The sequence below is a fragment of the Pelobates fuscus genome, chromosome 7 (assembly GCF_036172605.1).
Source record: "Pelobates fuscus isolate aPelFus1 chromosome 7, aPelFus1.pri, whole genome shotgun sequence".
Taxonomy (NCBI): Eukaryota; Metazoa; Chordata; class Amphibia; order Anura; family Pelobatidae; genus Pelobates; species Pelobates fuscus.
Window position 1 is genome coordinate 192,078,267 of NC_086323.1, and position 14,127 is coordinate 192,092,393.

Consider the following 14,127-nt stretch of genomic DNA (forward strand, 5'->3'; position numbering starts at 1 on the left):
GGGAGACAGTCGGTCTCCAGCAGCAGAGCTGCGCAGCTAAAGGGGAGACAGTCGGTCTCCAGCAACCAGGCTCCAACCAGACTACTCCTGTAGTAGTGCTGGCACCAGGGCAGAGTACCGCTGGTCTCTGCCCACTCAGCAACCCACCAAAACAGCCTACCAGTCCCCCACACAGCCGGGGTGAGGCACCTGGACCTGGACAAGTTTTTCCATTACTCAGGTGTAGTAACCATTTATTGTGGGTGGGCTGTACTGCTGTTTCTGTTTTGTGGGTGGGCTGCTGGACTAACAAGGGCACTGACCGGCAAGAGGTCAGGTACCCTGTTAGTCTGTTTGGAAAAGGGGAGAAATGTGGCGAAACCAACCTCGCCACTGGGCCCTGGAGAAGCCTGTTTGCTAGCCTCCTACCTACTGACTATGGCCCCTGGGTTATTTGGGGCATATTGTACTGTATATTGCTGCTACTGGCCCTTTTAACAGCATCTATGGACATATTGGGACTACTGTCCCTTTAAGACTGAGAAGCATATTCGAGTGTACTGCCTGTAATATTATATATGCATTTATAGATGTGTTAAGTGTATCCTGGGTGATTTATATGCAACATTCATCTGATTGTTCGGTAGAATCACTCCATTCAGTATATTGAGTGAAACTACCGAACAACCAGACCACCCAGGAATGAGTGTGCCTCCAATTACCGTTTGCAACAATGTTGCAAACGGGTAATTGGCAATCAGTGTAATGTATTCTTTGTCCTCTGGGTGGCCACCATTCGGGAAACAAACACGTGGCGGCGGCCATCTTAAACTACCGAACAGCGGTGTTTTGCCGTCGAGTGTCTGGAACTAAAATCGGACACTTGACTAGGCAAACACCGCTGAGACCTCCATACTTCCAGAAATTCGTATGGAAACTACCGAATGACCCGCCGTTCGGTAGAAAGAGCCCCATAAACAAGGGAATTCATTCAAACCCTCTCCAGGCTCTATAACACAGGCAATTCGCCTGTTTTCATTCCCTTGTTTGTGACCGACCGCAGGGCCAAAATGCATGGAACGGTTTTCGGATACTTTACCCATGCGGTCGGTCAAATCTTTGGAACCCCATATCTCACGAACCATTCATCCGAATTACTTGAATTTTGGATATGTTGTCCCCCTGAATAAGGGCTATCCAGCGATGCTGGATTTAAAGGTTTTGGGTTGTACCCCGGGTTTTGGGGTACATCCAGAACTTGGCTGAAAAAGGGTACCGGATAATTGAGTTTAATGTTATCTGAGGGGAGGGGATGTGTGGGCTGAACCATGTATGTGATTGGTTATTTTATGCCTCCCCCTGGGTGTGGCCTGTATGTGGATTAGTGTAATAAAAGCCAGGCTGGATGAGCCAGTCCAGAGTTCCTGTTTTACCCTCAAAGTGATGTGTCGTCTCATTATTGGGGGAAGGATTCATTGTATGCTGTTCCAGTTGACTGCTAGGAGTACAAGCCTATTCGTATGGTTCCTATTCAATGGTCTACAGCATTCATACGCTTGGGAGAATTTAAAGGTTTCTCGGATTCGGTGATTATGGTGTCTGCCAGAGTGCTTGGAGTCCTCAGGAAGCACTAGGAGCATCCAATAACGGAGGTGCCCGGTCGGGGTGCCAGGTGATCCGTTACAACTAACTTTTGAACCCTTGGTCTGATCCATGCCATTTTTTTAATATGTTGTTCCCTTGAATGGATTGATTGTGGATATGTATTTTTATGTGAATGTGATGTATGGTTTTAGAGTTAGGAAAGTTGTGTAAAAGTATATTGTAAACTGTATGCATAATGGGATTATGTGTCACACTAAGGGGAGAGGATGTGTGGGAGGTAACATCTATGTCATTGGTTCTTTTATGCCTCCCCCTGGGTGTGGCCTGTATGTGTGAGTTGGAAATAAAAGCCAGGCTGGATGAGCCAGTCCTCAGTTCCTGTTTAACCCTCAAAATGAAGTGTTGTCTCATTCTTGGGGGGAATTGGATTGTAAGCTGACTGCCAGGAGTGTAAGCGGATTGTATGCTTTTCTTGTTCAGCTGTTCCAGTTCGGAGTGTTATCTTGTATCCAGTTCGGGAGTTTGGTGTTCTGCAGTAGCTGTGCCTGTCTCTCAAAAAGGGGATTATCGCCTAAACGTATTTTATTCCCTTTTATGCTGAAACGGTCCGTTACACAGAACAAGAGAATGGTTTCTCTCCTGTGTGAGTTCTCTGATGACAGACAAGATTTGCTTTCTTACAAAAACCTTTTCAACATTCAGAACAAGATAATGGTTTCTCTCCTGTGTGAGTTCCCTGATGACTGACAAGTTTTGAATTTCGCCCAAAACCTTTTCCACATTCAGAACAAGAGAATAGTTTCTCTCCTGTGTGAGTTCTATGATGACGGACAAGTTCTGCGTTGCTGAAAAATCTTTTTCCACATTCAGAACATGAGAATGGTTTCTCTCCTGTGTGAGTTCTCTGACAGACAAGATTTGCTTTCTTACAAAAACCTTTTCAACATTCAGAACAAGATAATGGTTTTTCTCCTGTGTGAGTTCTCTGATGACTGACAAGTTTTGAATTTCGCCCAAAACCTTTTCCACATTCAGAACAAGAGAATGGTTTCTCTCCTGTGTGAGTTCTCTGATGAATGACAAGAGTTGATTGCTGCGCAAAACCTTTTCCACATTCAGAACATGGGAATGGTTTCTCTCCTGTGTGAGTTCTCTGATGAATGACAAGAGTTGATTGCTGCCCAAAACATTTTCCACATTCAGAACATGAGAATGGTTTCTCTCCTGTGTGAGTTCTCTGATGACTGACAAGTGCTGCGTTGCAAAAAAATCTTTTTCCACATTCAGAACATGAGAATGGTTTCTCTCCTGTGTGAGTTCTCTGATGACTGACAAGATCTCCTTTATTGGCAAAACATTTTCCACATTCAGAACATGAGAATGGTTTCTCTCCTGTGTGAGTTCTCTGATGACTGACAAGTTTTGAATTTCTCCCAAAACCTTTTCCACATTCAGAACAAGAGAATGGTTTCTCTCCTGTGTGAATTCTCTGATGAATGACAAGAGTTGATTGCTGCGCAAAACCTTTTCCACATTCAGAACATGAGAATGGTTTCTCTCCTGTGTGAGTTCTCTGATGACTGACAAGATTTGCTTTATTGGCAAAACATTTTCCACATTCAGAACATGAGAATGGTTTCTCTCCTGTGTGAGTTCTCTGATGACGGACAATATCTCCTTTATTGGCAAAACATTTTCCACATTCAGAACATGAGAATGGTTTCTCTCCTGTGTGAGTTCTCTGATGAATGACAAGAGTTGATTGCTGCCCAAAACATTTTCCACATTCAGAACATGACAATGGTTTCTCTCCTGTGTGAGTTCTCTGATGACTGACAAGATTTGCTTTATTGACAAAACATTTTCCACATTCAGAACATGAGAAAGGTTTGGGGTTCATGTTCACCGTCTCCTTTGAGAACATATAGAGAGATCTGAGAAAATTCTTGATTTTTCAGAGTTAGACTCCTTGGTTCTGTTATTAAAAGTTTTCTTCATAGCCTTGCTTCTAGTATTTATGTTCTTATCACCTCTCCTGACAAATACACCTGAAAGAAACATACTGGGAGTTAAAGAAAATTGCAATGTTCTCTCAAAAAACAAAAACAAAAATAGAATAAACACAATAGTGCAACTCTATTAAACCAGATTTGTAAACTATGTGCAGATGTACAATTTCAAACTCGCATGTGTAGAGCCCTAAAGTTGGCTCCAAACACGACTTTATACTCTTATGGCAGTGTACAACCCTTCTACTAACCCTTCTCATTAATATTCACAATATAGTATTTTTTTAAATAAACCTCAAAAAAGCAAAAACACGTGGGGTATATTAAAACGTAGAATAAAAAAAAAAGCTAATTTCAATAAGATTAGGGCAGCTCTACAACATATCAACTGGCATAAACTCCTTAGTGAAAAAAACACTGAGGATAAATGGAAACTGTAACAGACCGTTTCAGCAGACAAGGGGTTAAAATCCGTTAAGGCGATAATCCCCTTTTCACAGACAGGCACAGCTACTGTAAAATCACCAAAACTCACGAATTGGATATAAGTGAATGCACCAAACTCCCGAACTGCATACAAGGGAATAAGGTAGCACTCCAAACTCCCAAACTGGAACCTCACGAATAGCTGCTAGCAGACGAACAGGAAAAGATCCCAAGCGGCTTACACTCCTGGCAGTCAGTCCCTATCAGCATACAGTGAATCCCCCCTCAAGAACGAGACAAGGCTCCGTGTTGAGGGTCAAGCAGTGGTCTGTTTATTGAGGGCTACCTGCTCCTGTATTTATGCAGGTCTCCCACCTGGTGGACACTCCCCTAGGGGACCAAATGGAAGACTGTAACACAGACAGACATGTATCACATTACAGACTCTCAGAAGCAAAACATCCCCACAATGCATCCTGGTTTCCTCCCTTCTGCCTTGGAGATAATTGGAGAAGTAATTCAATTATCTCCCAGGACAAAGGCAAAACTCCATTACACACGTGGGGACCCAAATACAGTATTATGCTTTAAAATATATAAAGTTACTTTTTATACATTAAACATAGACATGTTACACATCCCCAGATAGCTCAGGTCTGAGTGCACATTATTAGGTGAATGGCACTCAGACCCCACGGATACAGTTTAATCGCCATGGAGCCAAAGTCTTTAATCACACGAATAGGCTCCATGGCAGAGCTATCTGGGTTACCACAAATTCACATGAAACAAAATACCGAATGAACGGCTGTTCGGCTACATCCCCACGAATAGGAACCAGGAGACGGACGGCTCAGCGGTGTTCGTGTAAATAAGTGTCCGTTTATAGTTCCATAGTTTAAGTGCCGAACACAGCTGGCCGTACGGGACTTGTAAAATGGCCGCCGCCACGTGTTCGGTCGACGAACAAAGACCACCCTGCCTTCGTCAATTAAGCTGTGGTTAACCGCAGCTTGAGGGTGGTCAATTGGCGGCACACTCCAGCTCCCAGGTGGTCGTGCAATCGTTAGTTTGTTCGGTAGATAAAATCTACCGAACACCCCGGCAGAAAAGGCACGAATAAGCCTTTCTGCAGGGCAAATAAGTCTTTTAAAGTCTGGTCCATAGTCCAAAGGCAGCAGGCGGGCAACCAGGCTCCTCCAATGCAATGTGGCGAGATTGGTCTCGTCACCGAAACTATTCAAACTAATATTAGAAAGGTACATTTCTCAGTATGTACCATTGGGTAATACATATAAAAGAAACAAATTGAAACTAATGTGGTTTAGTAGAAAAGTAAAACAAGAGATTAAAAATAAGAAAAGGGCATTTAAAATTGGACAAATCAGAGGCATCCTACATAAGATATAAGGAAGCCAATAATGCTTGCAAAAAGGCAATTAAAGTGGCTAAACTAGAAAATTAGAAATTGATAGCCAAAGAATGCAAAACCAACCCTAAAAAGTTTTTCAAGTACATCAACCAAAAAAAAAAAAAAAAAAAATTGAAGTGTAGGTACCCAGATGGGTCTGTTAGTTAATGAAGACCAGGATATAATTAGTCCTCTCTAGGCACAAGTGGCAAAGGGCACTTTGTCACAGCTGGCAATTAAGCTTCTCCATAACCAAGGGAACCAGGGCAATTTGTCACTTAAAGAAACAGTAACAAAAATGTATTTTGTAACAGTTACTAAGAAAGGTTCAAAAATTTTAATCTCTTTAGTTTGGAAAAAACGGCGCCTGAGAGGGGATATGATAAATTATACAAATATATTCGGGCCAGTACAAACCATTATCTGGAAATCTATTCATAAACAGGGCTAAATATAGGACACAAAGTCATGCATTTAGGCTGGAAGAAAGGAGATTTCATTTAAGGCAAAGAAAAGTTTTTTGTTTTTTTTTACAGTAAGAGTAATAAGGATGTGGAATTCTCTGCCTGAAGAGGTGGTTTTATCAGAGTCCACACAGATGTTTAACTGAAAATTGATAAATACTTGCAAAAACATAACATACAAAGATATAATTTCTAATTAGTGGGGTAATAGCTGCTTGATCCAAGGAGACATCTGACTGCTATTTTGGGGTCAAGAAGGATTTTTTTCCTAATTTGTTGCAAAATTGGAAGTGCTACAGACTAGGTTTTTGCTTTCTTTTGGGTCAACAGCAAAAACATATGTGAGGAAGGCTGAACTTGATGGACACAAGTCTCTTTTCAGCTATGTAACTATGTAACAGATGCTGTCAGGACATCCAAACAAGAGACAATGAATATAGTGCTTTACCTTAAGTTATAAGTACAAAACATGCAACAAAACTGTTCACCTTATCAGGAGCCTATGGGACCGGCTCCAGGTCTGCAGTGCACTGTGGTGGGAAGTACATTGCCCCTTATACATCTCCAGGTCAATGAAGGAAAAGATTGGCAAAGTCAAATGTACTCAAAGCAAGTCCACCTTTATTAAACACCATAAAATAATATTAACATCCATATTAAAAGCATCCAAGATGTGTTTCACCACAAATCTGGCTTCATCAGTTGGTATGTGGCACATTGCATTGAGGTTCCTTACTAACTGTTGCTATGGGCATTTTCAAATATTATAGGATTTTAGTATAAAAATTTAATAAACGGTGTACAAGTTATTAGGAATGGAAGATATTGTTTTTCATACAATGTTCCTTTTTTATCAAATGGACGTCTTACCCAGATACATAAAAAAGATAGTTTGATTTAGAACAGTTCAATTCTTTTTCCCATACTTTCTTTTGGGGGAGACTGTCTGAGTGATTTATAGTTCTTATAAATTCTACCGCTTTTGCTAAAACCACAGTTATTACCTCATTTGTAAAGATGTATTTTAATAACTTTGAGGCATTTTTAGTAGCTAGAATTAGATTTTGTAAAAAATATTTGACTAAGATATGAAAAGATGTTAGAATTGGGTAATTGGAATTGTTGAACTAAAGACTCAAATGGTAACAGATTATCTTGATATAATATTTGGAACACCTTATGAATACCCCGCTCTCTCCATCTGGAAAGTGATATATCATTAATATTAGCTTATTTTACAACTAGCTTTAGAGAGTCTAAAATTGCATTTTTGATCCCTATTTTTCTTTTCATCTCTTCCCATACCCAGAGCTCTTGATCCCATATTTTGTTATTTTTAATACCGACTCCCATTGTTTCCATTTTTTTAGTATTCCAAATAAGGGTTCTTCAATTCTAGATCCTCCATTTCAATTTTATGCCAACCCCCTTTCTGCAACGCTTTGTAACTGGGTTCTATAAATATGTGATATTATATTTGCCCAATACATATATCTTATGTTTGGAAAATGTACGCCTCCATCTGTTGGTTTTAGAGATAAAATTGTTCTATTTATTAAATTTTTTTTCCATTACTAATAAAGGTTTCAATATTATTTTGAATTATCGTTAACCAACTATCTGGTCTTATCAGAGGTATCATTTGGAATAGATAGTTCCATTTGAGTATAATATAGGAGTTGAGAACATTAACACGTCCCCACTGTCAGGGTCTTACCTGAGTTGGGAGTCTGTAGCGCAGATATTTTGCTCACCCTTGCAGATAGCCACAGGCCAAGGTGGTCAGGTAAGAATTCACCCGGCCTGTGGGTCTGTGCACGGGGGCTGTGCAGGATGCAGTACCAAATACGCAGGACAGGCAAGGACAGAACCAGCAGGATAGTCGAGGGATAGCCGAGGTCAAAGGATGCCAGAGGTCAGGAACAACGAGGAGTAGCCGAAGTCAAGGGATGCCAGAGGTCAGAATAAATGTAGTCAGAAGCCGAGGTCAAAAATACGAAGCAGATAAACTGGAACACTGGTACGACACAGGAACACTAGATCAAAGACTTGACGCTGAGCACAGGGCGAGGCTGGGTTTAAATACCCTGCTGATGATCGATCAGAGTCAGGTGAGACACAGACAAGTCAAGGTGCAGCCCCCGGTGTAGTAGCCATGCCAGGATGAACAAGACCGGAATCAGTAGTCTCTGGTAAAGCTGCTGTGGCTCAGAGGCAGAAAGAAGGACTAGGATAGATAAGTTCCCCGGTTCAAGTCCCCTGTTGGGAATTCCAGGAGCGACCACGTCTGGCCGTCTGTCTCACAGGTGAGAACCCTGACAGTACCCCCCCCTTTAAAAACGACCTCTGGGCGTAAGTAGGTTCTCCATTGAAATAATCCGCATCTCCAGAGTCACTATCAGAATCCATTGAGTCCCCATAGTGAAAGTCCTCAGAATGGAATCCCTTATTAGCTCGGGATTTCCCAGTACCAGCTTCTGGTACGGCTGACGATCTGTCCAGGTTTTTTAGGTTCCGGGTACAGGTGGCAAGAACTTCCACAACTTCGGCAGGAACAGTGCTCGTAGCTAGCAGTGCCTTTTCGAACACTTCTAGGTCTTTTTTACAGACCGTAGTGCCATTAGAAGCAATGACACAATCCATAGGTAAGTCCTTTTCAAGTGGACAGGAAGTAGTGGTGGTACTACAGGAAGTAGCTTTGGTAGTAGATGCAGACGACTCTGGAGCAGGAGGTGTAGTATTTTCCATGGAAGCCATGCCTGGGCAGGAATAACGGCTCCCTTGTAGCTCTTTAGGCTGATATGCGGTGTACACTGGACGAAGGATATTATTACCCAGCCGGAGAGCTGGAGGTCTAGGAGGGCGAACAGGACAAAGCGTGATGAAGTGCCCACTTTCTCCACAGTAGAAACACAGACCATGGCTTCTCCTTCGGTCCCTCTCCCTAGGTGTGACTTTGCAGTGGGCAAGTCCAATTTGCATAGGTTCCTCAGGGTCAAGTGGAACACAGGATACCTCTGGAGTTTTCCTTGGAACTGGATCATAAGAGGACATCACTGGGGTGTGGTGATAGTACTCGGTTCCTTGGTTACGTAGACTCCGCGATTTTTTAGTAGGTGGAGCTGGCTTGGGCTTAGTGGTCCTGCACTGTGAGTCCATAGCAATAATAAAGGATTCCCAGCTGACAAGGACAGGACTCTTCCTCTGCAACATTTGGTAAGACCAAACTTTGATGCGTCCAGACAACAGGTTGATAGCCGCTCTGACCCTGATGAAATCCGTGGCGTAAGTTCGAGGCTTTAAGGAAAACAATACCTCGCAATCCATCCTGAATGACTGAAAGGACGTGTAGTTACCATCAAATCTGTCGGGCATGATGACAAAGGGTTCCGGAGCTGGATGTACTGCGCCTTTAAGAGAAAAAATTTCTTGCTGCAACTCCGAAACAGTTTGGGCCAGGCTGGACACTTGCTGGAGTGAGGGTGAGCACATTTCTGCGGACTCCATATTGGTCAAGTCTTTTGTCAGGGTCTTACCTGAGTTGGGAGTCTGTAGCGCAGATATTTTGCTCACCCTTGCAGATAGCCACAGGCCAAGGTGGTCAGGTAAGAATTCACCCGGCCTGTGGGTCTGTGCACGGGGGCTGTGCAGGATGCAGTACCAAATACGCAGGACAGGCAAGGACAGAACCAGCAGGATAGTCGAGGGATAGCCGAGGTCAAAGGATGCCAGAGGTCAGGAACAACGAGGAGTAGCCGAAGTCAAGGGATGCCAGAGGTCAGAATAAACGTAGTCAGAAGCCGAGGTCAAAAATACGAAGCAGATAAACTGGAACACTGGTACGACACAGGAACACTAGATCAAAGACTTGACGCTGAGCACAGGGCGAGGCTGGGTTTAAATACCCTGCTGATGATCGATCAGAGTCAGGTGAGACACAGACAAGTCAAGGTGCAGCCCCCGGTGTAGTAGCCATGCCAGGATGAACAAGACCGGAATCAGTAGTCTCTGGTAAAGCTGCTGTGGCTCAGAGGCAGAAAGCAGGACTAGGATAGATAAGTTCCCCGGTTCAAGTCCCCTGTTGGGAATTCCAGGAGCGACCACGTCTGGCCGTCTGTCTCACAGGTGAGAACCCTGACACCCACCATGTAATCTCTATAAATCTCCAAGCCTTAAGTAATTGATTTGTTATTTTCAAAAGAGTTAGAAAATTGTCTTCCATCAATCTATCTGTATTTTTGGTAATCCAAATTCCCAAATAACGGAACCTTCTTCCCGCCCATACGAAACCGTATTTACTACTAATCTCCTCTCTTGTATGTTTATCTAGCCCAATGGTCATCAAGGCTGTTTTATCGTTATTTAACTTATAGTTTGCTACTTGACTATAGTCCTTAAACTCTCCCATCAAATAGTCTAAAGATTTTTTTGGTTCGGTTATTGTAAGCAGAATATCATCTGCGTACATGCAGATTTTTAATTTGCTATCTCTCACCATAAAACCTTTTATTCTCTGGTTATTTCTAATAATTTCTGCTAATGGCTCTATAGATAATACATATAATAATGGCGACAGTGGGGTGCCTTATCTGATGCCATTTTTTATTGAAACCTAATCTGAGCAAATATTTGGCCCAACCATTCTAGCGGAGGGATTTTTATATAATCCGGGTACAGGTGGCAAGAACTTCCACAACTTCGGCAGGAACAGAAAAAAAATGAGAAACCAGCGCATTTCCTATCTACTAAACAGCTACTTTGGTGCCGATTTTGAAAGTTTTATTAAAAACACCTCTTCTAGGCAAAAAACAATGGGGATATAGTTACATTATATGATCATACATTGCATAAGCCTGCCACAACGTCAATGTACACCATATTCCGCAGGTCCTACTCTAACTGCCTAATGTCTGCTAAATGAGCTACTCACTTGGGAAAATCTTCTTGAGTTCTCTGCAGTACAAGGCCAAATAGGATCCTGGGATGAGGCACCTGTGACAGCAAGGGATGCAGAACCAGGGACACTACCAGATCGCTAGCTATACCCAGACACCCGGCCCTGACAAACCAACTAATGCATCCACCAGCCCTCATATTATCCTGCTATTGTTGCCGGGTGTGCGGGTCCCAGCGACATAGCCTTCGCAGACGCCAGCTACAAGATTTCAGCCTGCTTAAATTCCCTTAGGGAACAGCAGTTCCACATGTGTCTAAACACTCAACACTTCAGTAACCTAACCACACTAGCCTGCAATAACCAACATACTGATTTGTTGACCGACCGACCGCCCTGTCACAAACGCTACCTCAGTAATGCTTTAGTAATGCTAATGATGTACAGTAGCTATGGGCAAACCGTCACTCTTCCTAATATTAGTATATATATCTCTTGTGAAAAGCTTAAACTAACCATGCGTAATCCACTCTTATATAAAAGCTAGACCTAGTCTGTATTACTCAGTTTGAATGTTACTCTATGATGATCAAAAATGTCTAACTAACCTGCTAACTGTCACGTTCCGTTCCTGGCTGCGGATCATTCTGGTAATGGCTTCTGGTATCCAGTACTCCTTTTGCTATTCTTGTTTAATATTTCTTGGTTTTTGGTTTTCTATTCTGTGTCTGGTTTTCTTTATGCTGGGATTTCTGGGTTCATTCCTATAGTTCGTCCCTGGATTTCCCAGTCTCCAGGTTTCCTTTAAATGTTTGTTTTATTTGCCACACCCTTATGTTTCCAGCTTTCATTATGTGTTAGAGTTCCTGCAGGCAGCGGCTCAAAGCTTCTGTCCTTTCTTGCAGGTAAGTGCTATATATGTGTTCTTAATCTGTGGTTGTTTTAGCATACATTAGGCAGTGTAGGACCTGCCAGATATGGGGTACATTGGCGTTGTTGGCAGGCTTATGCAATGTATGATCATATAGTGTGACTAAACCCCCATGATTTCCATATGTAGTACTTAGTTATTTCTCCTCTTGTTTTGCCTATGTTATCTTGTCGTGTCTTAGTTTGTATATACCTGTCCATGTTCAGTCCTGTCCAGTCCATGCTCATGTTTAGTTAATGTTCCCTTATGTATTGTGTCATGTTCTGGGTTTAGCTTCCTATCCTTCTCTGGTTCTGGGTTCTACTAGTTATGTCTTGTTTTCATGTTTGGTGCCTGTTCTAGCTTTGTCTTGTTTCTAGTACTGGATACACCCTTGCTGCAGAGCCTCCCTATTCAGCTCCTGGGAGGTCTGCTTATTTCCTAGTTCCTTGGATCCGCAGAAGCTGAATCAGGGTTCTGGTTGTGGCTGCACAAACGCTGGTGCTCAACACCAGGGGGCGTGCGGTTACCCTGCACCAGACCCTGCTAATCCACCTCCACGCTGAAGACTCCCACTTAACATCAGGCATATTGGGTCCCGGTCCATGCGCCGCCACCTGGACACTGTGTCTGGGTCCCGGGCACCGGACTACCACCCTGACACTAACATACCGTTGTCTACAATATTATAGAATACAAATAGACCAGGGATCCAGCTTGTATTACTAAAATATAAACATAAAATACAACATAGTGTAATTCTATAATATTGTTATAGCCTTAAAAACTCACTTAGCGCTTCAAGGCTGCACTCACAAATTGATGGTATGTGTAAAGTGTGTAAGGCCTTCAGGGTACCTCCCCTAAGGTCAGGGGGGTTTATCCTGTTGTTGGTAATCACGCCAATTCCGAAGTCAGGAAGTCCACACACTCCCAATGGTTGGATGTAAAAATGAATTTATTGGCATAACATTTAATTAATAATAAAAACGGTCCTACGCGTTTCGTTCCCCTTGGGAAACTTCCTGAGGGACCAAAAACTCAAATATGTGCAATAAAATATATGCAATCAAATACACTGCCAACAAATCTGAACAAGTGTACAAATAAGCTTAGGCTTTATACATACCATCAATTTGTGAGTGCAACTTTGAAGCGTTAAGCGAGTTTTTAAGGCTATAACAATATTACACTATGTTGTATTTTATGTTTATATTTTAGTGATACAAGCTGGATCCCTGGTCTATTTGACTTCTATAATATCTTGTATATGGTTACCAACTTGGGAGGTAACTTAAGAGAAGCAAGTATCCAAAAGTGAAGTTAAATTTAATTTTATTTTCCACTGGTGACTAGGTGGAAGTTGTATATTGTTCTCTACTATATAACTGACCTAACATGATTATAATATAAAAATGTGCATGTTACTTTTATGTCCCGCATGTTAAGCGAGAAGAAACGCCTGTGGACTGCTTTTGAGGCACCTCAAGTCTCTTTGTACCATGTCTTTGCACTGCAAAAAAATAAAAAAATAGTTTACAAAAAAAATGATGTATATAAATGTCATTTTATTCTCACTGTATTTTGATATATATATATTTAAATCAAAATACACTTAGAATTAAATTATATATATTTATCTATGTATAATTTCCCCTTAACGACCGAGGACAAACTAGGTACGTCCAACAAAAAACGGTCATTAAGGACGTCCGCCACAGGCACCCTGGACCGACGATCTGCATCGATCACGGTCGGAGAGGACTGCCAGAGACCCCAGCAGTCCCCCTACAGCAGCTCCAACCACCCAGGCCCTCCATGGCCATGTGATCACCAGGATCACATCACCGCAATAGGACTCTAGGAGCTGCCAACAGGGGGACTGTCTGAGCTCTCAGGCAGTCCCCCAGGCTGCTAACAAAATAAGAAAATAAATATATTCTACATATACAGGTGGTCCTCATTTAGCGACCTACCTGTTTTACCATGGCTCGCACTTACGACCAGGCATTAGTGCAAGTCGTCATGGGGATTCCCTGCTCTGGTGTCTATGTATATGTTCGGGAAAACTTCCCCGAACATAGACGAGTGCACCAGAGCAGGGAATCCCTCAAATCTAGGTTGGGGAAATTTCCCCGAACATAGACGAACGCACTAGAGCACAAACACCTGCCGTATTAGACATTTTCCCGAACATAGACCTGCTCTGGTGTGTACTCTATGTTTGTGGAAGTTTACCCGAACATAGACAAATGCACCAGAGCAGGGAATCCCTTAACTCCTCACTTACCGACCGATTTGTTCTACGACCAGGTCATAGGAAGGGAGTAGCCCTGTAATAAAAGCGGGCAAAAGAGGATTCGAAGAAAACACACTTTATGCAAGTTTATACTGTGTGGATACAGAAAGCTTGAATGGAGCTTTCTCTT

General features: G+C 42.5%; 1 pseudogene; it reads right to left on the bottom strand.

Annotated features, from left to right (window-relative positions):
* Positions 1-3,484, bottom strand: part of LOC134568416 (zinc finger protein 850-like) — a 153,746-nt pseudogene extending 150,262 nt beyond the window's left edge.
* Positions 3,485-14,127: the final 10,643 nt, after the last annotated feature.